Consider the following 22,495-nt stretch of genomic DNA (forward strand, 5'->3'; position numbering starts at 1 on the left):
TGAGATCAATAAGGGAGAAGCAAACCATCACTTACAAGGGATGCCCAGTAAGACATATGCAGATTTCTCATCAGAAATCAAGGAGGCAAGAAAACACTGGTATGACACAATTAAGAGACTAAAAGAGAAAAACTGCCAACCAAGAATCTTACATCCAGCAAAACTGTCCTTCCAATATGAAGATGAGTTTAAAATGTTCACAAACAGAAACTAAGAGAGTCTGAAATAAATAATCCATCTTGCAGGAAATATTAAAAGAAGATTTAGAGCCTGAAAGAAAAAGGAGGAGGCAGACTTGGCCCAGTGGTTAGGGCATCCGTCTACCACATGGGAGGTCCATGGTTCAAACCCCGGGCCTCCTTGACCCGTGTGGAGCTGGCCCACGTGCAGTGCTGATGTGCTTAGGGAGTGCCATGCCACACAGGGGTGTCCCCTGTGTAGGGGAGCCCCATGCACAAGGAGTGCACCCCATAGGGAGAGCCACCTAGCATGAAGGAAAGTGCAGCCTGCCCAGGAGTGGTGCCACATACACAGAGAGCTGACACATCAAGATGACACAATAAAAAGAAACAGATTCCTGTGCCATTGACAACAACAGAAGCAAACAAAGAAGATGCAGCAAGTGGACACAGAGAACAGACAACCAGGGTGGGGGGGAGGGGAGAGAAATGAATAAATAAACCTTTTTAAAAAAAAGAAAGAAAGAAAAAGGAGAGAGAGGCTTGGAGAAAAGTATAAAAGAATAATAGGAAGAAAAACCAAAGGAGTAAAAAGACAAACCAAAGTATAATAGGATATATGAAAACTGAAGGATAAAATGGTGTGGAAATCAATATTGCATTTACATAATATTATTGAATTTGAATGTATTAAACTCACCAATCAAAAGATATAGCTGATAGGATATATAAAAAAACATGAGCCATCCACACGCTGCTTACAAGAGACCCAACTTAGACAAAGATACTCCATGTAAATACTAACCAAAAAACAGCAGGGGTAGCTGTACTATTATTGGACAAAACAGACTTTAAATGCAAAAAAAAAGTTATAAGAGATAGGGAAGGCCTTTAATTTTAATAATAAAAAGGAACAATCGACCAGGAAGATATAACAGATATAAATATCTATGCACCTAACCAAAGTGCCCCAAAATACATGAGACAAACTCTGGCAAAGCTGAAGGGAGAAACAGACATCTCTACAGTAATCATTGGGGACTTCAACACCCCACTCACATCATTAGCTAGAACAACTAGACAGAAGATCAACAAGGAAATAGAAAACTTAATATGATAAGCAAGTTAGACCTAACAGACATATAAAGAATGCTGCATCCAAACTCAGCAAGTTATCATTATTTTCACATGCCCATGGATTTATCTTGAGGAAAGACCACATGTTAGAACACAATGCAGCTCTCAAAATATAAAAGGACTGAAATTATACAAAGCACATTCTCAGATCATAAGGGAATGAAACTAGAAATCAATAAGAGACAAGAAAAAGGTAAATTCACAAATGTGTGGAGACTAAACAACACACTCCTAAATAAGCAGCGGGCCAAAGAAGAAATTGCAAATGAAATCAGTAAACGTATTGAGACAAATGTAAGTGAGAAAACAACTTATCAAAACTTATGGATGATGGGCGGGGCAAGAAGGCATCTGAGTGAATGCACCTCATAATCTCTCTGACAAAGCAGCAGCTTAGTAAGGTCAGAGTCCTGCTGGACTGGGCTGTTTCAGGGGCTAGCAGGGCAGGAAGTGTCTGGGTGTCGATTTGGTGAGACAGTGACAGAAGAGATTCTTGTGAGAGGTGGAACTTTGGGTTTCTGACACAGAGGTCAGAATTGTAGGCATAACCCTTCCCCCTAGGGCTGGCAGCCTGGCTGCGGCGATCCCTGAAAACTCTGTTGTGCTGCAGGGTTCCCAAACCCTGAGTGGGCTGTTTCAGGAGCTAGCAGGGCAGGAAGTGTCTGCATGTAAATTTGGCGAGACAGTGACAGAAGAGATTCTTGTGAGAGGTGGAATTTTGGGTTTCTGACATGGAGGTCAGAAGTTAAGAGTCGGACCCCTCCCCCTAGGGCTGGTGGCCCAGCCGCAGCAATCCCTGAAAACTTTGTTGTGCTGCAGTGTTCCAAGGCCCTGTGTTTACCAGATGCATGGTTCCCAGGTCTGTATCCTCTAAATCCTGGTAGCCCACGCTCCAGAGACTCACACACCTTGAGTCTGCAATATCATGGAATTCCCATTCCTGAATCCACTGCAGCCTGAGGTCCATCTGAGGTCCTTGATCACCCTAGATGTCCAGGTTTTTTGTTTTTTGTTTTTTGTTTTTTCTCCTTGAGTGTGGAGGAGTGTATCAGCTGACTTGGGAAGAGTCTGCGAAGAAGGCAGAGGTGAATCTGCTGACAAAGACCAATTTACCAAAACGTCCTGAGATAGGAAACTTGGTCTGGGAGAAGGTGGAGTCAGAAAATCAATTAGGCCTCCACTGGCACACCTAAGGGGGAGGGACTGTAGGACATGCTATCCAAGCTTCCAATAGAATATTTGCAATTTCTGGTGAGGTGTAGGTGCTCTCATGCTGGAAATAAAGAGTCATTGTCTTCTGTGCTGAGTTGGGTTCAACAAGGACCCACTTAAATCTCCTACTGGACCTCTCAGGCAGCTTTCCTGCTGCCCTGGGAGAGAAGAGAGGAAGGGAGAAAGGGGGAATGTCAAATCCCTAGGCATTTTATTTAACTGCAAAGAAGATTCCTAGCTTGAAACTTTGTGTTTTTTTTGTTTTTTTTTTTTTTTTGTCATGGTTGCTACTATTACATTGTCTCCTGGTTTTATGTCCCATTTTATCCCACAAGGTCCTTTTTCATTCATTTAGTTTTTTCTCTTTTTCTTTTTCTTGCTTGTTTTCCCTCCTTTTCTTTGCCCCCCCCTTTTTTCCTCTTTTTCTTCTCTTTTCTTTATATAATAGGTGCTGCAGGGAGCACTTCACATTTGCTGTGTTTCCTCATCCTCCATTTCCTCTTTTCTATATGCATTTATTTTGGCCACCTACACTATCCCCTTCCCTCTACATTGTTCTATCCTCAACCATCTACTGTCTCTCTTATATTCCACTTCCCATTCTTTGGCCCCCAAATCGTCTGAATAGAAATTTCTATATACTTTATATAAATTTCTAATACTTTATTCTGTTTTCTGTCTTTTATCCACTCTCTTTTTTCAAATGTATTTCTCACCCTTCCAATCCCACCTCGGTTGTCTGTTCTCAGTGTCTATTTTGCTGCATCTTCTTTGTCCACTTCTGTTGTTGTCAGTGGCACAGGAATCTGTGTTTCTTTTTTGGTTGCATCATCTTGTTGTGTCAGCTCTCTGTGTGTGCAGCACCATTCCTGGGCAGGATGCACTTACTTTCGCTCTGGGCGGCTCTCCTTATGGGGTGCACTCCTTGTGCAAGGGAATCCTCTATGTGGGGGGCACCCCTGTGTGACACAACACTCATTGTGTGCATCAGCACTGCACATGGGCCAGCACCACATGGGTCAAGGAGGCCCGGGGTTTGAACCGTGGACCTCCCATGTGGTAGACGAATGCCCTAACCACTAGGCCAAGTCTGCCACCTATCCACTCTTGATATTGTCTTTCTTTTCTCTTTCTCTCTCTCATGAAAACACTGACCTGTTAACTCATACTATATTCCTCCCCATATTCAGTTGACTGTCTCATTATAGGTACTCTACTTACTGCTATAACTCTACACAACTTACATGAGTCTAATATCCATTCTGCTAGATCTCACATTGCTCTCTTAACATTTATTACCAATACTACTTTATACATTTTCTTTTCTTACTCTTTTTGCTTTCCTTGGCCCTAATATTTTCCTTCAAATTGAACTTGCCCAGAAACAAGAAATTAGAGTAAGAAAAACAAAGTGACAAAGAGAAGACATAACACACACAAACAACAACTAATTAATCCCCAAGACTAGACAAAGAAGCTAAGGAACTGATTAAACCCATCAAGATAAAATGATAACCAGACGGCAACAAGAAACTACAAACCAAACAAATAATCAGAAAAACATGGCCAAATCCAACGAACAAACTAAAAACCAGGAAGAGGAGCAGAACATCAGACAAGTAATTAAAGATCTCAAAACACATATTAGAGACCAACTTAATGAAGTAAAGGAAGAGATTAACAATATGAAGAAAACACTAGGAGAGAATACAGAAGAAATTGCAGTCATATGCAAAAAGATAACAGATATGATGGTGATGAACATCACAGATCAAGAAATCAAAAATATACTCTCAGCAAACAGCAGCACATTAGAAGAGGCAGAGGAGAGAATTAGTGACATGGAAGACACTGCATCTGAAATCAAATAGATAGTAGAACTGAATAATAAAAAGTTAGAAAAAATACAGCTGGGACTTAGGGACCTGAATGACAATGCAAAATACACAAACATATGTATTATAGGCATCCCAGAAGAAGAGAAGGGGAAGGGGGAAAGAATGGGTGTTGGAGGAAATAAAGGCTAAAAACTTCCCAAATCTACTTAAGAAGATGGATGTACATGTCCAGGAAGCAAAACACACCCCAAACACCATAAATCCCAAAGGCCTACCCCAAGACATGTACTTGTCAAATTTTCCAATGCTCAAGAAAAAGAGAAAATTCTAAAAGCAGCGAGAAAAGAGAACCATCACATACAAGGGAGGCTCCATAAGATTAAGTGCTTGCATAAAATAAACACAAAAAAATAAAATCTGGGAAAAAAAAAGATTAAGTGCTGCATTCTCATCTGAAACCATGGAGGAAGAAGGCAGTGGTATGATATAGTCAAGGTACTAAAAAATTTCCAACCAAGAATACTCTACCCAGCTAAGCTAGCATTCAAAAATGATGGAGAGTTCAAAATATTCACAGATAAACAGAAATTAAGAGTATGCCAACAAGAACCCTGCCCTTCAAGAAATACTAAAGGGAGTTCTGCAGGAACAAAAAAAAAAAGAGGAGAGGCAGACTTGGAGGAGACTGTACAAGCAACAAAAAAGACAAAAGGAGAAGGAAGAAAACAAAATATGACAAACACAAGTCCAAACAAAATATGGTTAACATAAATAATTCCTTGAAAGTAATAACACTGAATGTCAATGGATTAAACTCACCTGTCAAAAGACTCAGTCTGGAAGACTGAATAGGATATATGACCCATCTATATGGTGTCTACAAGAAACACATCCTAGACCCCAGGATTCAAGGAGGTTGAAAGTGAACGGCTGGAAAACAATCTTACAAGCAAACAATAACCAAGAAAAGGCAGGTGTAGCTATATTAATATCAGACAAAATAGACTTTAAATGTGAAACGATTGTGAGAGAAAAAGATGGATACTACATATTACTGAAAGGGATAATCTTTCAAGAAGAATGAACAATGATAAACATTTATGCTGCTAACAGGGCACCTCCAATTATGTGAGGCAAACACTGGAAAAACTAAGTGAAAGAATAGATGCCTCTACAATTATACTGGGGGACTTTAATACACCACTATCAACTTTGGACAGAACATCTCAAAAGAGAATCAATAAAGAAAACAAAAACTTTGAACAGTATATTACAGGTGCTGGACCTGACAGACATATACAGATCATTACACCAGAATACAGCAGGATATACATTTGTCTCAAGTGCACAGGGATCATTCTCCAAGATAGACTATATGCGAGGCCACAAAGAAAGTCTCAATGAATTCAGAAAGATCAAAATCATAAAAAAATAATTTCTCTGATCACAGTGGAGTAAAGCTGAAAATCTACAAGGACCAGACACAGATTTCACACCAAGATATGGAAATTAAACAGCACACTCTTAGAAAAAGTTGGTGAAGGAGGAACTCTCAAAAGAAATTAATAACTACCTTGAAACTAATGAAAATGATAACACAACATACCAAAACTTATGGGATGTAGCAAAAGCAGTACTGAAAGGGAAATTTATAGCCATAAATTCATACATCAAAAAAGAAGAAAGAGCAAAAATTGAAGAACTAACTGCACATTTGGAGGAATTAGTAAAAAAAACAACAAAGTAACCCCACAGGAAGAAGAAAGAAAGAACAAAGATAAGAGCAGAACTAACTGGAATAGAAAATAAGTAAGCAATTGAAAAGATAAACAAAACCAGGAGCTGGTTCTTTGAGAAGATCAATAAAATTGACAAACCCTTAGTTCAACTAACAAAGAAAAAGAGAGAGAAGATGCAAATACACAAAATAAGAAATGAGAAGGGAGATTATCACCACTGACCCCACAGAAATAAAGACGATCATGAGAGGATACTTTGAAAAACTATTCCAACAAAAATGACAATTCAGAGGAAATGGACAAATTTCTAGAAACACATAAGCAGCCTATATTGATGAAAGAAGAAACTGACAAGCTCAACAAACCAATCACAAGAGATAGAATCAGTCACTAAAAACCTCCCAACTAAGAAGAGCCCTGGGCCAGATGGCTTCACTGGTTAATTCTACAAAACATTCCAGAAAGAAAAATGCCAATCTTGCTGAAACTCTTCCAAAAAATCGAAACAGAAGGAATATTACCTAACTCATTCTGGATGCCAACATTATCCTAGTGCCAAAGCCAAAGAAAGACACCACAAGAAAGGAAAATTACAGACCAATTTCTCTAATGAACCTAGATGCAAAAATCCTCAACAAAATACTTGCTAACCGTATTCAACAACACATTTAATGAATTATACACTGTGACCAAGTGAGATTCATTCCGGGTATGCAAGGATGGTTCAACATAAGAAAATCAAACAATGTAATACACCATATAAACAGATTGAAGGGGAAAAAATCACATGATTATATCTATAGATGCAGAGAAAGCATTTGACAAAATACAGCACAGTTTCTTGAGGAAAACACTGCAAAAGATCAGAATATAAGGAAATTTTGAGAACATGATAAGGAGTATATATGAAAAACCCACAGCCGGGGAGTGGTGGGGTGGGGGCAGTGGGGGTGAATGGGGACCTCATATTTTTTTAATGTAATATTTTTTAAAAATGAATATATACATATATATATATATAAAATAAAAACCCACATCCAACATCATTTACAAGGGTGAAATCCTAAAATTTTTCCCTCTAAGATCAGGAACAAGACAAGGATGCCCACTATCACCTCTTCTATTTAACATTGTCTTAGAAGTACTTACTCGAGCACTGAGGCAAGAACGAGATATGAAAGGTATTCAAATTGGAAAGGAAGAAGTCAAAATTTCATTATTTGCAGATACCATGATTCTATACATAGAAAACCCTGAGAAGTCTACAACAAAGCTTCTAGAACTCATAAATGAGCTTAGTAAAGTTGCAGGTTATAAGATCAATGCGCAAAAATCAGTAGCATTTCTGTACACCAATAATGAGCAAGCTCAGGAGGAAATCAAGAAACAAATACCATTTACAATAGTCGACACGAAAAACAAATACCTAGGTTAAATTTAACTAAAGATGTAAAAAACGTATACACAGAGAACTACACAACACTGTTCAAGGAAATTAAAGAAGACCTAAATAAATGGAAGAATATTCACTGTTCATGGATAGGAAGATTAAATATTAACATGTCTATCCTTCCAAAACTGATCTACACATTCAATGGATTCCCAATAAAAATCAACACAGTCTTCTTTAAGGAACTAGAAAACCTAGCTATGAAATTTATTTGGAAAGGAAAGAGTCCCCCAAAAGCCAAAGACATATTGAAAAAGAAAAATGAAATTGGAAGAATCACATTACCCAACTTCAAAACATACTACAAATCTACAGTAGTGAAAACAGCATGGTATTGGCACAAGGAGAGACACACAGACCAATGGAACCAAATTGAGAGTTCTGATATATATCCTCATATATATAGTCATATAATATTCAATAAAGCCACCAAACCCTCTCAACTGGGAGAGAATGGCCTATTCAACAAATGGTGCCTGGAGAACTGGATATCCATGTGTAAAAGAATGAAAGATGATTACCAACTCACACCTTATACAAAAATCAACTCAAGATGGATCAAAGACATAAATATAAGAACCAAGACCATAAAGACTTTGGAAAGCAGTGTAGGGAAGCATCTACAGGACCTTGTAATAGGAAATGGCTTCGTGGGCTTCACACCAAAAGCACGAGTAGCAAAAGAACAAATAGATCAATGGGACTTCCTCAAAATTAAAGCCTTCTGTACCTCAAAGGACTTTGTCAGGAAAGTGAAAGGAGAGCCTACATAATGGGAGAAAATATTTGGTAACCACATATCTGATAGCAGACTTATATCTTGCATATAAAAAGAACTCCTATAGGGGTTGAATGGGACCTCATATTTTTTTAATGTAATTTTTAAAAATAAATAAATAATTCAAAGAAAAAAAAAAGAACTCCTATATCTTGAAAATAAAAAGACAAACAGCCCATTTTAAAAATGGGGAAAAGATTTAAAAAGACACTTCTCCAAAGAAGACATACAAATGGCTAAAACACACATGAAAAAATGCTCCAAATCTCTAGCTATTAGGGAAATGCAAATCAAAACTACAATGAGATACCATCTTACTTCCATAAGATTGGCAGCTATGAAAAAAACAGAAGACTACAAATGCTGGAGAGGATGTGGAGGAATGGGAACAGTCATCCACTGCTGGTGGGAATGCAGAAGGATCCAGACATTCTGGAGGACAGTTTGGCGGTTTCTCAAAAAGCTAGGTATGGATTTGCCATATGACCAAGGAATTCCACAGCTGGGTATATACCCAGAAGAACTGAAAACAAGGACACAAACCAATATATGCACACCATGATCATAGCAGCATTGTTCACTATTGCCAAAAGCCAAATGCCCATCAACAGATGAATGGATAAATAAAATCTGGTATATGCATACAAGGAATACTATTCAGCTTTAAGAACGAATACACTACAAACACATGTGATAACATGGATGAATCTTGAGAACCTTATGTTTAGTGAAGAAACCCAGGCATTGAAGAACAAATACTACATGACTTCAATGACATGAAATAAGAAAACAAAGCTGCCTCAGAGAGCTAGAGACTGGATGATAGGCTTACAGGAAATTGGGGGTAGAGGAAGGATGTAAGCTGACACCTACATGGGTGAAATTTATAATAAACTGGAAGTATTTGTACAAGGAAGGGATAAAATGGGGGCATAGCGTTACTTTTGAGTGGGGTTTTGTGGGCTAGAGGGGGGCTAGGTATGGGAGAATGGGTAATATTGCCCAAGAAATTGAGGGGAGGCTGGGGGAACATATGAACATAGAAGATTGTCAGATATTTGGTGGAGAGTATAATGCTGAGAAAACTCTTTCAAAAATATAATAAGGAAGGTTACCTGTTTAAGATGTTTAAAGGAGATAATCTGATACAGGACAGGTTCCTAGGGAGTGTGTGAGTGCTCATTTTGCCATAGTGAGTTATATCATTGGATAGAGACCCATATAATGAGAGTGAAGGTATACCCACATCCTGGGGAGGACTGATGTTCTCAAATAGAGGGAATTGTATCTCTCGAGAGGAATGGTGGCAGTCGAGCATGTCAAGTCCTCAACATTGTTGCAAGTATCTCTGAACATGGCCCTTTAAGCAATGAAGATTGATGGTAACTGTGTGCCCTGAGGGGAGGGGGAAAGAGGTATTCAATAGACGGAATCAATGTAACTATGTGTGCAATAGAAGTGTTCACAAGATTATGGAAAGATGGATATAAGGCATGTTAAATTACACCAAAAAATGTAGAGGGGCCGATAGGCTAAAATGCAATTCATAATGTAAAACATAAGATAATTAAAAATTTAGAAAATTGTATAGTCTAAAATATAAACCACAATGTAAACCCAAATGTTACCATGTTTGAAAGCTATTGTCTCAGTATCTGTACACCAGTTTCAGTAAATATAGTATGAATATGTAAAAAGATTGCTGTGGAAGGGAAAAAGTTTTATGTTGGATATGTTGGAGTACTGTATATTGTATATATGAACTACTGTGATCTAAAACTTTTGTGAAGATAAGCTTAATAATTAGGGGAAAAAAAGAAAAAGAAAGGACATAGACACTAAAGAAAAGATGGAAGAAGTTGCCTTGCCAATTTGCATACAGGACAACACTTACTGCAGTGATGGAAGGCAAAACATCAAAAATAAAGCTTTCGCATTTTTTAATTTTTTGATACCCCAATTTATTTTTACCTTAATTTTTCTAAATTAATATGTACTCTATATCTAACCTTTAAACTCATCACTATATTCCATTTTACTATTAATGGAATGTGGCAATATATTATGCTTCATTTTTGAAAAAGTTTTGGATCACAGAGAGGTTCAACAATGGCAGGGGAGGAATACTGGTGTGGGATGTTATTGACAGGGGACATAGGTTGGCAGGGAGTTCTCCAGGGCATATATCTAGGGTACATATAAATGTTTGGATATTTTCATAGTGGTTACAGTTAAAAATGACAACTGAGGAAGTGCTGAGTTCCAAGCCAGGGGAGCTCTATCACATTTCCTAAAGGAACGGCATTAATCCCCCAAGTGCAACAGCAAAGACCAAAAAAGAAGGATGGTCCAACAATGAGCCCTTAATAGTAATGATTATGCATATGAGCCTGTGCACCTGAAATAAGAACTAGACGCAGAGCTGCAGGGTGCCTAAGAGTTACCTCCTGAGAACCTCTCTGTTGCTCAAATGTGGCCAGTCTCAAAGCCAAACTCAGCATGTAAATGCACTGCCTTCCCCCCAGCATGGGACATGACTCCCAGGAATGAGCCTCCCTGGTGCTGAGGGATTACTACCAAGTACCGGCTGATGATGTAACTAGAAAATGACCTTGAATAAAAGGGTCAACTCAGACCACAGAATATCTCAGCCAACATATAATATCAGGAGTTAAAAATGCTTTTTTGACCTTAAATAAAAGGGAAAATAGAAAGGACAAATGAGCTTATATGGCTATGGGTCTCCAAAAAAGAGTTGTGATGTTATCAGAGGGGTCACACCTATGTACACCTCAGCAGAGTCCCAGAGACAGATAAAGTAGATAAAACCCCAGTATTGGTTCTTCTGAGGGCAACAGAGACCCAAAGGTTCTATGGTCATGGTGGATGGAGTTCAGTGCCATGTCAGTTGGCCCTACTTTGGAGTTTGTGTTCTGGCGTGATGGAGCTGGACTCAGATGTGATCTTGCTTCACAAGCCTCTCCTGTTACTTTTACTGGACCTGTGGTTGGCACTGGGGTTTAGTGTGTACTCAGGGGTCCTGAATCTCTGGACTGCCCATGTGATAGCCAAGCCCTGAGCCTCAACAGACTTGCAACTCCTACACTCTGGTTAATTGGACTTACCCCACTCAGCTAACATGGAGGTGAAGAAGGTCAACCACCACACCAGGGAGCCAAGAGTGCCTTTAACTACATGCAGGAGAATTGCATCCATCATCCATGTGGAATTTAAGCCCCTTCTCAATACAGAGGGAGAGAGGACATAACCATTCCAGTGTCTGCAGGATGGAGGAATAGAGTATGGATTAGAGTGGACTTACTGATATTCTATTCATGAACTATTGTGATTAGTAATCAAAGATAATGTGGCACTGGTGTGGAGAAAGTGGCCATGGTGGCTGCTGGGGGTAGGGAGTGTGAGGAAGAGATGTGATGTGGGGCATTTTCAGGACTTGGAGTTGTCCTGGGTGGTGCTGCTGCAGTGACAGTTATCAGACATTGTATGTCCTCCCATGGCCCACTGGTGGACTGTAGGATAGTGTGGGCTATGGTGTGGACTACTGACCATGAGGTGCAGCGGTGCTCAGAGATGTATTCACCAAGTGCAATGAATGTCTCATGATGATGGAGGAGGTTGTTGTTATGGGGCGAGGAGTGGGGTGAGGGGGATATGTAGGGACCTCATATTTTTTTAATGTAATATTAAAAAAAGACAAAAAAATTTAAGTAAATATAAAAAAATAAAATAAAGTCAACTATATGCTTCACCAAAAAAAAGAAAAAATAGCAATTTTCCAAAGAGTACCCCCACATCCAATGACTCTTGTGTCTAATAATCCCTCTCCCCATATCAATAATCACTAGATTGACTTAAAATAATTAAAATATACAGCACTGTGAAATGTAGTTTTGCCTATTTTGGAACTTTAAATCTGAGTTGTTGCCAGAGCTGTATTTTGTTTATTTTGCTTTCATACATTCTGCTGTACAATTACAGCACACTTTGTGTATCAAGTCTTCTGTTGATGGACATTTGCCTTGTTTTTGTTTCTGACCACTGCCAATAAGTCTGCAATAAACATTGTGATCCATGTCACACACACACAAAAAAACTTATGAGATACAGCAAAGGCAGTCTTGAGAGGGAAACTTAAAACCCTAAATGCCCATATTAAAAGTGAAAAAAGAGCTAAATGCAAAGATTTAACTGAGCAACAAGAAAAACTAGAAAAAGAACAACAAACCAATCCTCAAAGCAAGCAGAAGAAATAACAAAGAGTGAAGTAGAAATAAACGAAATTGAAAAGAAAAAAGAACTTTAGAGAAAATCAAAAGCTGGTTCTTTGAGAAGATAGGTAAAATTTACAAACCCCTACTAAGATTAACAGAGAAAAGAGAAGAGGCAAATAAATACAATCTGAAAAAAAGGAAAGAACTATGACTGACCCCACAGAAACAAAAAGGATCCTAAGAGGATATTATGAGAAACTGTATGTCAACAAACTAGACAATCTAGATGAAATGGGCAGATTCCTAGAAATGCACAAACAACTTACACTGACACTATAAGAAATGCAAGAACTTAACAAACCACTCACACTTAAAGACATTGAATCCATCATCAAAAACTTCCCATCAAAAAAAAGTCCAGGACCAGATGGCATTACAGGTGAATTCTACCAAACATTTCAAAAAGAATGAACACCAATCCTGTTCAAATTCTTTCAAAAAATTCAAGAGGGAAAATTACCCAACACTTTTTATGAAACCAACATCACTGTAAAATCAAAGCCAAATAAAGACACCACGAGGAAAGAAAATTTCTCTATTAAACATAGATGCAAGAATCCTCTAACAAAGTATTTGTAAACAGAATTCAGGAGCATCTCAATAGACTTGTACATTACAACCAAGTGGGATTTATTCCTGGTAGGCAAGGCTCATTCAACATAAGAAAATCAACCACATTACCAAACTGAAAGGAAAAAACACATGATCATCTAAATAAAAAAAAAATCATAAAAAATCGGAAAAAGCATCTGACAAAATCTGGCATCCTTTCTTGATAAAAACATTTCAAAAGATATGAATAGGAGGAAAATTCCTCAATATGATAAAAAGTATATATGAAAACCACACAACCAACATCTTAGTGGGGAAAGGTAGAAGGCTTTCCCTCTAAGATCAGGAACAAGACAAGATGCCCATTAGCAACCTTGGTATTTAACATTGTACTAGCTCTAGCTAGAGCAAGAAAAAGAATACAGTAAATGCATCCAAATAGGAAAAAGAGGAAGGGAAGCTCTATTTGTGGATGACATGATCCTATTTTTAGAAAATTCAGAAATGTCTACAAAACAAAGCGACTTGAGCTAAAGAGTTCAGCAAAGTGGCAGGATACAAGATCAATATGCAGAAATCTGTAATGTTTTTGTACATAAGTACTGCATAATCTGAAGAGGAAATTGGGGGGAAATTCCACTAACAATAGCAACAAAATGACTAAAACACCTAGAAATCTATTTAACCAAAGACGTACAGGACCTATAAGCAGAAAACTACAAAACAACACTAAAAGAAATGTTAGAAAGACTTAAACAAATGGAAAGATATTCCATGTTCATGGATTAGAAGACTATTATGAAGATGTCAATCCTAACCTAACTGATTTAAAGATCCAATGCAATACCAATCAAAATTCCAACAGCTTACTTCACATTAATAGAAAAGGCAATTACCAAATTCACTTGGAAGGGAAAGTACCCCTGAATAGCCAAAAGTATTCTAAAAAAGTATAGTATACTATACTATAGCATAATATAGGAGGAATTTCACTGTCTGATCTTCAAACATATTACAAAGCTACAGTGGTCAAAACAACATGGTACTGGCATAAAGAGAGACACATTGAACAGTGGAATAGAATTGAAAGTCTAGAAATAAACCCTTACCTCTATGGTCAACTAGTTTTTGACATATCTACTAAGTCCATGTTAACAGGAAAAAACAGTTTCTTCAACAAATTGTACAGGGAGAGCTGCATATCTATAACCAAAAGAATGAAAGGGGACCCCTATCTCACTCCCTATACAAGAATCAACTCAAAATGGATCAAAGACCTAAATATAAAAGGCAGGGCCATAAAACGACAGAAGAAAATGTAGGGAAATATCTTAAAGACTTCATGGTACATGGTGATTTCTTGGACCTTACACCCAAAGTACACACAACAAAAGAAAAAACAGATAATTCAGAACTACTCAAAATTAAATACTTTTGCTTCTCACAAGACTTTGTCAAAAGGGTGAAAAGGCAGCTAACTCAATGGGAGAAAATAATCAGAAATCACATATTTGATAAGGATTTAATATCCATGATATATAAAGAGATGTTACAACTCAACAATATAAAGACAAATGACCCAATTAAAAATGGGCCAAAGACATGAATAGACATTTGTTCAAAGAAGAAATACAAGTGGCAAAAAACATATGAAAAAGTATTCAATGTCAGAGAACTAAATGTTGGAAAGAATGTGGATAGGAACACTTATTCACTGTTGTTGGTAATGCAGAATGTAGAGCCACTGTGGAGTTCAGCAGTTCCTAAAGAAGTTGAATATAGATTTCCCACATGACCTGGCAATACCACTATAGGGTATATACACAGAAGAACTGAGAGCTGTGAGAGCAGTGACATGAAGAGACATCTGCACATCTATGTTCATAGTGGCATTATTCACAATTGCCAGAAGCTGGAAACAACCAAGGTGTCCATCAACTGATAAATGGATAATTGAACTGTGGTACAGTCACATAATGGAACATTATGCATCTGTAAGAAGAAATGAAGTCATAACATTGACAATATTGATGAACCTGGAGGACAGTACGTTGAGTGAAGCAAGCCAGACAGAAAAGGACAAATACAGGAAAATTGCATTACAATGAACTAAAGTATTATGTAATATAGTGTATGATTCCATTTATATAAAATATAAATAGAAATCAATTTGTAGATGAAAGAAAAAAGTATTTGTGCAAAATAAGCCAGAAAGGGGAGCTGTGGACAACAAAGAAAGCACAGGAAGATTGAGGGGTGGTGGATTTTATTTGTTTGTTTTTTATTATTATCCCTGAGATAATGAAACTGCTCTAATGATGACTATAGTGTCTGGATATCTCCAGAACCCTCAGGAGCCCTGAAATTTGGGATAGTACCTACTTTGGCAGTCAATAAGATCCTGCTGAGATGTGCAGAAACTCACTTTGAAGTTTCTTAGCTTTATAAACTCATTTGTCTTGACCTTTCCCCCCTTTTGGTCAAGGGCTTTTCCCAGTTGCATTGCTAGTTGGTGCTTCGTAATAATCCCTTGGTGCCAGACAGGCTCATCCCCAGGATTCATGTCCTACACTGGGGGAAAATAATGTATTTATACACTGTTTGGCTTAGAGAGAGGCCACATTTGAGCAAAAAGGAAGCTCCCAGAAGGCAACTCTTAGCACCCTATAGTACAAGGCTAGGTTTCAACTTAAGAGTAAAGGTTCTTATAGTCATCAATATCAAAGACCCATAAGTAGGCCATCCTCTTTCACTAGTCATTGCCCCTGTATTTGGGGGATTCTTGCTGACCTATTAGAGAATGTGGCAGAGCTCCCCAGGATGGGACTTGGATATTCCTTCAATTATATGAGTCTCCACCCACCACGGCAATGCCCCATTAACATCTGAACACATTTATATGCCTTTTATGTATGCCCAGGTGAGCCTCCTCCTATTTATTCCCCATCACTGACACCCCATACAAATGATCACCCCCTGCCACAGATAGAAAACCACAATTGCTGGACAGGATGTAGAGAAAAATGAACAGTTGGTTATTCACTGTTGGTGGGAATGCAGAATGGTACAGCCCCTATGGAGGACCATTTGGCGGTTCCTAAAGAAGTTGAATATAAACTTGCTACATGACCCTGCAATATCACTACTAGGTATATATCCAGAAAAAACTAAAAGCACTAACACCAACAGACATCTGCACACCAAAGTTCACTACAGCAGTATTCGCGATTCCAAAAGTTAGAAAAAACCCAAGCGTCCATCAACTGATGAATGGGTAAATAAATTGTGGTATATTCACATAATGGAATATTACATAGCTGTAAGAAGTGAAACCATAAAGCATATGACAAGCATGAATCTAGAGGACATTATGTTGAGTGAAGCAAGCCAGACACAAAAGGACAAATACTGTATGATTGTGTGACTATGAACCAAATATATTGTGTAACATATTGTTTGATTCAAAAAAATTAATATGTATCCAGTACATTTATTTGAGAAATGGTATCTTTATCCAACAGTGTTTTCCTTTTCTTTTTAAATTATTGTTTACATATTCAATTATTAAAATGTACAAAATAAAGTTAAAAAAAAGTGAGGTTATACTGAAGAGTTGAAAAATCAGAGACTTTAAAATGTGACCCCAGTACTGATAATGCTACAGCATAGATGTATCATTTATTTAAAATATTGTATTAAAAGAACTTAGTCACACACAAAAAAGTGATCCTTTACTCAAGAAAAATAAATACCAAAAAAAGAGATATAGAAAATAAGCTTTTTTTAGCATAATAAAATCGTGTGAAATATATGAAGATGGATAAAGTTGCATATATGCCTGTTTTCTTTGAAATTGAACAAATGTATGTTAACAAAAGATGGTAACAATATCACTTATGCTAAGTGAAGAAGCCTGACACAAAATACTACAAATTGTGTGATCCCATTTATATAAAAGGTAAATGTAAATCAATTTATAAAGTTGAAGTTCAATTAGTAGTTATGTAGGGCTGGGGAGGACTGCTAAAGGTTGTGCGTTTTTTCTAGAGTACTGAAAATGTTCTAAAATTTTTGATGGTGAGAAATGCATAATATTGTGATAATACTAAAAGCCACTGATTATACACTTCAGATAGATTGTATGGTATATGAATATATCTCAGTAAAACTTAAGTAAATAATTGTGTAAGAACAGCAAAAAAAAAATAGCGGTTCAGCAGGGGAAATAAAGAGATCAAGGGGAGAGGAATTTCCTTATTAATTTTTATTTATTATTCAAATAATGAAAATGTTCTAATGATGGTTGAGGTAATGAATACACAACTATGTGATTATACCAAATACCACTGGTTGTGCACTTTTTTTGGTTGTACACTTTAAATGAATTGTTTTATTAATGTATACCAATAAAGTTGATTTGTTAAAAACATATAAGCATATATCAATAAAATTAGTTCTTAAAAAAAGAAAAACTCTTCTAATCCTCATCCAAAGATTTCATTGTTAAGGTTTTAGTATCGGAAACGGACTTTGGCCCAGTGGTTAGGGAGTCCGTCTGCCATATGGGAGGTCTGCGGTTCAAACCCCGGGCCTCCTTGACCCGTGTGGAGCTGGCCATGCGCAGTGCTGATGCGTGCAAGGAGTGCCTTGCCATGCAAGGGTGTCCCCCGCGTGGGGGAGCCCCATGCGCAAGGAGTGCGCCCGTGAGGAAAAGCCGCCCAGCATGAAAAGAAAGAGCAGCCTGCCCAGGAATGGCACCGCCCACACTTCCCGTGCCGCTGACGACAACAGAAGCGGACAAAGAAACAAGATGCAGCAAATAGACACCAAGAATAGACAACCAGGGGAGGGGGGGGGGGGGAAATTAAATAAATAAGTAAATCTTTAAAAAAAAAAAAAACCTCCCCAGATTTTTCCACTGAGCAACATTGTATTCCTCCTCGTCACACTTAGGATCGGCTGAGTGACAGTGCGTTAGGAGAATGGCACAGTCGTATGTGCCCAGCAGCTCTGCCTGGCTTTCCCCCTTCCAGGGTGGCAATCGTGTGAAAAGCACCTTCAGAAGCTCAGGGGGAGCGCAGGGGTCAAAAGAAGGGGGTGGGGGTGAGGAGGTCCAGCACATCTGTCTTAACTAGAGCAGCTGCTCCACAGCTCTGAACTGCTTCCCTGGAATTGAACCAACTCTTCTAAAAGGCTGAGAACAGTAAGCGCAGAGGCTTCCTCTGCAGCCGGCTCCTTTAAGGTCAGCTGGGTGACGGCTCTTGGCAGACACAGCAGGGCTAGCTAGAATGGTGTCCCCAAGGCACCTGGGTCACTCCCTCTGCCAAGCAGAGGTGCCCTGGAGCTCCTGAAATGCTCAGCACAGCCCTGGGCTCCCTCAGCAGCCCCTAGTAGGTGCCCTTTCCCACTCTGTGCAGTGCACCCTAGCAGGCACCCAAATCCGGTGGCCTCTGTTGGCCAGCCAACCTCCTCCGGCCCTGGCAAGCTAGCATCTTAGCAAGACACGCAAACCATTTCCACCCAGCATTACTCCAACAAATCAAAGTTTTAAGAAAAGCTTTAACCACTACCAAAAGGAAAAGCCTCCCTGGGGCCATGGGGAGCTCTGAGGAAGGTCCTGGCTCAGGCTGTCCCAGGGCGTCCAGGGCAGCACAGCCAGGAGGGGTGCGATGGGAGCCGGCTCCTAGACCACAGACCTCGCCTGCCCTGCCCCCAGGCCCCTCACAGGAGAGGGCCCCATTCCTTGTGCTCCCTGAGGGCACACACCGGGTGTCAGTCCTGCTCCCCGCCCCCCCGGGCCTTCCCAGGGCCCCTCCCCAGGGAGCAGATCAGTTCCCCTGTAAAAGTCACGCTGTGGACAGGCACCAGCTGGCCCTATCCAGGGGAGAAGAAGAAAGAGTAGCAGCCTGGGCCTGGAGGCAAATGTGCAGTGGAGGGCCTGGGAAGGGAGAGCTGAAAGGGGAGGCCCCCAGGAACCTGGGAGGGTAGGCAGGGAGGGCAGGGGGTAGGGCTGCAGGTTGGACAACGGGGAAACAGGGGGCATGTGGGGAGGGAGGGGGGCTGTGGGCAGAGGAGGGGCCATGGGGGGAAGAGGGATGGGGAGGAAAGGGACTGAGGAGGGGGAGGAAAGAGACGGAGGGGGAGGGGCCATGGGGGAGGGACCAAGGAGGGAAGGAGGGACTGTGGGGGGAGGGACCCTGGGGCAAAGGATGGGGGAGGAGGGACAGTGGGGGCGTAAATTGTAAAGAGGAGGAGGAAACGTGTTGGGGGATAGTGGGGGGTGGGAAGGGACCAAGACTGGGGACAGGCCAGTTTGGGGGGAGGAGGAACCGTGGAGGTAGGGGTACTGGGGGAGGAGGGGCCATGCGGGGGAGGAGGGACCATGCGGAGGAGGAGGGACGGTGGCAGGAAGGGACTATGGAGGGCAGAGGGCCCCTGAGGAGGAATAGTGGGGTGGAGGGACCATGGGGGTAGGGAAAGTAGGGGGGGTAGGGAAAATGGGGAAGGAGCGACCGTGGGGCGTGTGGGCCGCCCTCCCTTATTCTGACTCGGGACCCCCCCCCCCCAGGCCCACCGCGCTGGGCCTGGACCCCCGAAAGGCCACTGCCCGGCCCGCGCCGCCCGCGGAAGCAGCCGCCACACGGCCCGCCCTGCCTGGTCCCCACCGGCCCCGAAGGACCCCGCCCCCCGCAGGCGAAGCAGCAGGATCTCCGTGGGCGCGGGACGGGCGCCCCTCACGCGGCAAGGGGGGCTCGCTCGCCCTCGTCTGCGCCTACGGGCCCCGCCTGCGCCCATCCGACGCCACGTGGGGCCCAGACTTACCGCTGCGCGGGCGGGACACGGGGTTCCCAAGGGCGGGCGAGCGCTCCCCACAGCGCCCAGTGCGCCCCGACACCGCTGTCCCTCCTGCCCTCGGGCTCGCAGGGGTGCCGCGGGAGCGCGCAGCAGGTCCGCAGGGCGCGCTCCCAACCGCCGCCAGCTGTTAAAGGGGCCGCCGCACAGGAGCCCGGCGGGACTTGAGGGCCTGAGAGCCCGAGGGCCAATCAGGTCTGGACCGGTTCCCCGACTCCGCCCCCCGAAGGGGCGTGGCCATCTCCCTGACGGACAGCGCGCAGCAGCCAATCATCGCGCGGTCCGGTTGGCGCTAAGGAGGGCGATCTCCCCCTACGCCGTGAGGGCGGCTCCTGACTGGTGGGCAGGGGATCCCCGCCGGTGGGGGTGTCCCCACCCACAGTGCACCAGAGGCGGCCTGGGCCCGGGCGTGGGTCACCGAGGCCGGCTGCTTGGGGGCTGCTGGAAGCGCGGTGTGAGGGGCCTCTGACCCGGCGCAGCCAAGCCCGGCCCCGAGCGAGGCTGTCGTCCCTGCTCCTTTCTCCCGGAGCTGGGGGCTGGCTCCTCTGAGGAGCCTAAGGAGTGCTGGCCCCTGGCCTGCGTTGTGGGGAGAATTTATTTCCCAAATTTATTTTATTCGTACATGTTAATAAATCATACAATACATCCAAAGAATACAAGCAACGGTATTTGGTATACCGGAGTTGTGCGGGCATCACTTCATCATTAGGAGTGCGTTATCATTATTTCAATAATAAGAATAAGCAAAAAAACAGACTTCTTCATCCCTCACTCTCTCTGTTCCCCTGCCTTACAGAGCTGCTATTTCCGGCCATTCTAGCACAATTATTTATTTATTTAGTCGTTTTATTCAGGCATGTTCACATACCATAACATCTAAAGTGTATAGTCAGTGGCTTTTAGTATAATTCCAATGTTGTGCATTCATCATCACAAAAACTTTTAGAATTATTTCATTACTCCACACCCCTTAGCATGCCTTCCCTAGCCATCCATAACCACTAATCAAAGGTCATCTTTATAAATTGATTTATATTTACATTTTATATCAATGGAATCATGAAGTATCTTTTTAACTTTATTTTGTACATTTAATAATTGAAAATATAAACAATAGTTAATTAGAAGAAAACACAGTTGAATAAAAGCATACATTTCTCAAATGTACTGAATACATATAAATTTTTTTCAAATCATATAATATGTTACACAATGTATTTGGTTCATAGTAATGCAATCATACAGTATTTGTCCTTTTGTGTCTGGCATGCTACACTCAACATGTCCTCCAGGTTCCTCCATGCTGTCAAATATTTTATAACTTCATTTCTCCTTGCAGCTGCATAATATTCCATCGTGTGTATATACCACAGTTTCTTTATCCATTCATAGGTAGATAGATACTGGGTTTGTTTCCAACTTTTGGCAAGTTTGGATAATGCCTCTATGAACATAGGTGTGCAGATGTCTGTTCACACCACTGCCCGCAGTCCTTCTTGGTACTTTCTTTAAGCATGCACATACCCGCTGTATTAGTCAGCCAAAGACGTGAATATCTGGGGCTTCTCCTGGCTTCCAGAGGAAATCTTGTTCTGAATGGGAGTTTCTAGCAAGGGTCTTCCAGCAGCCATTTTGGGGGCACCGAAGGACACGTGTTTAATGGTGGCAGCTTTCTGCCAGGTTCCAGATCCACTATCAATTCCCTGTTTTACTAGACTGCCTCAGATTGTCACATGTGCAGCCTTAAAGCCAAGGAGCCATAAGCCATACTGAAGCCATAACTCAGATGAAACCAACTGTGTTTCAGAAGTAGTGCTGGTTAGCATAGATTTTGGATAAAGAGTGTTACATGGTAAAATGACTATGTGAACAGAGAAGAAAGGAGAAAAAGTTTTGACCTACTTCCCCATATTCATTGTCACATGACAGAACACAGCCGTGTTCAGTATATTGTAGCAGTGTTTTCAGACTCAGTTCAGGTCATCTTCAACATTATTCAATTATTCTATGTTAGTGAGATTTCCCTAATTCCACAGAAATCTGAAACATTTTTTATGCACAGGGACTATTTTTATAATTTTTTTTTTAGTTTTTAAAGAAGCTTTAGATTACATAAATGTTACATAAAAATATAAGAAATTCCAATATGCCCCACTCTGTTCACCTCCCATATTTTCCCACATTAACAGCATCCTTCACTAGTGTGGTACATTTGTTAAAGTTGATGAACCCATACTGAAGAATTGCTGCTAACCATGCACTAAAGTTTACAACATAGGTTACACTTTGTCCTGCATAATTTTGTAGATTATGAAAAAATATACCATGGCCTGTATTCATCACTGCAATGCCATGTAGGACAATACCGATGTCCCCAAAATGCCCCCAAATTCCACCTATTCTTCCCTCTCCCCTCTTCAGAACCTTTGGTGGCCACTGCCTTTACATCAATGAAAAGAGCTCTTC

At 40.9% G+C, this 22,495-nt stretch overlaps 1 long non-coding RNA gene across 1 annotated transcript in view; it reads right to left on the bottom strand.

Moving 5' to 3' along the window:
- LOC139436993 (uncharacterized) overlaps window positions 1-20,065 on the bottom strand; it is a 65,555-nt gene extending 45,490 nt beyond the window's left edge. The window contains exon 1 of the long non-coding RNA XR_011646548.1: window positions 20,000-20,065. This is a non-coding gene — a long non-coding RNA (uncharacterized lncRNA). The remainder of the gene's footprint in view (window positions 1-19,999) is intronic.
- Window positions 20,066-22,495: the final 2,430 nt, after the last annotated feature.

This window comes from Dasypus novemcinctus, chromosome 19, assembly GCF_030445035.2.
Source record: "Dasypus novemcinctus isolate mDasNov1 chromosome 19, mDasNov1.1.hap2, whole genome shotgun sequence".
Taxonomy (NCBI): domain Eukaryota; kingdom Metazoa; phylum Chordata; class Mammalia; order Cingulata; family Dasypodidae; genus Dasypus; species Dasypus novemcinctus.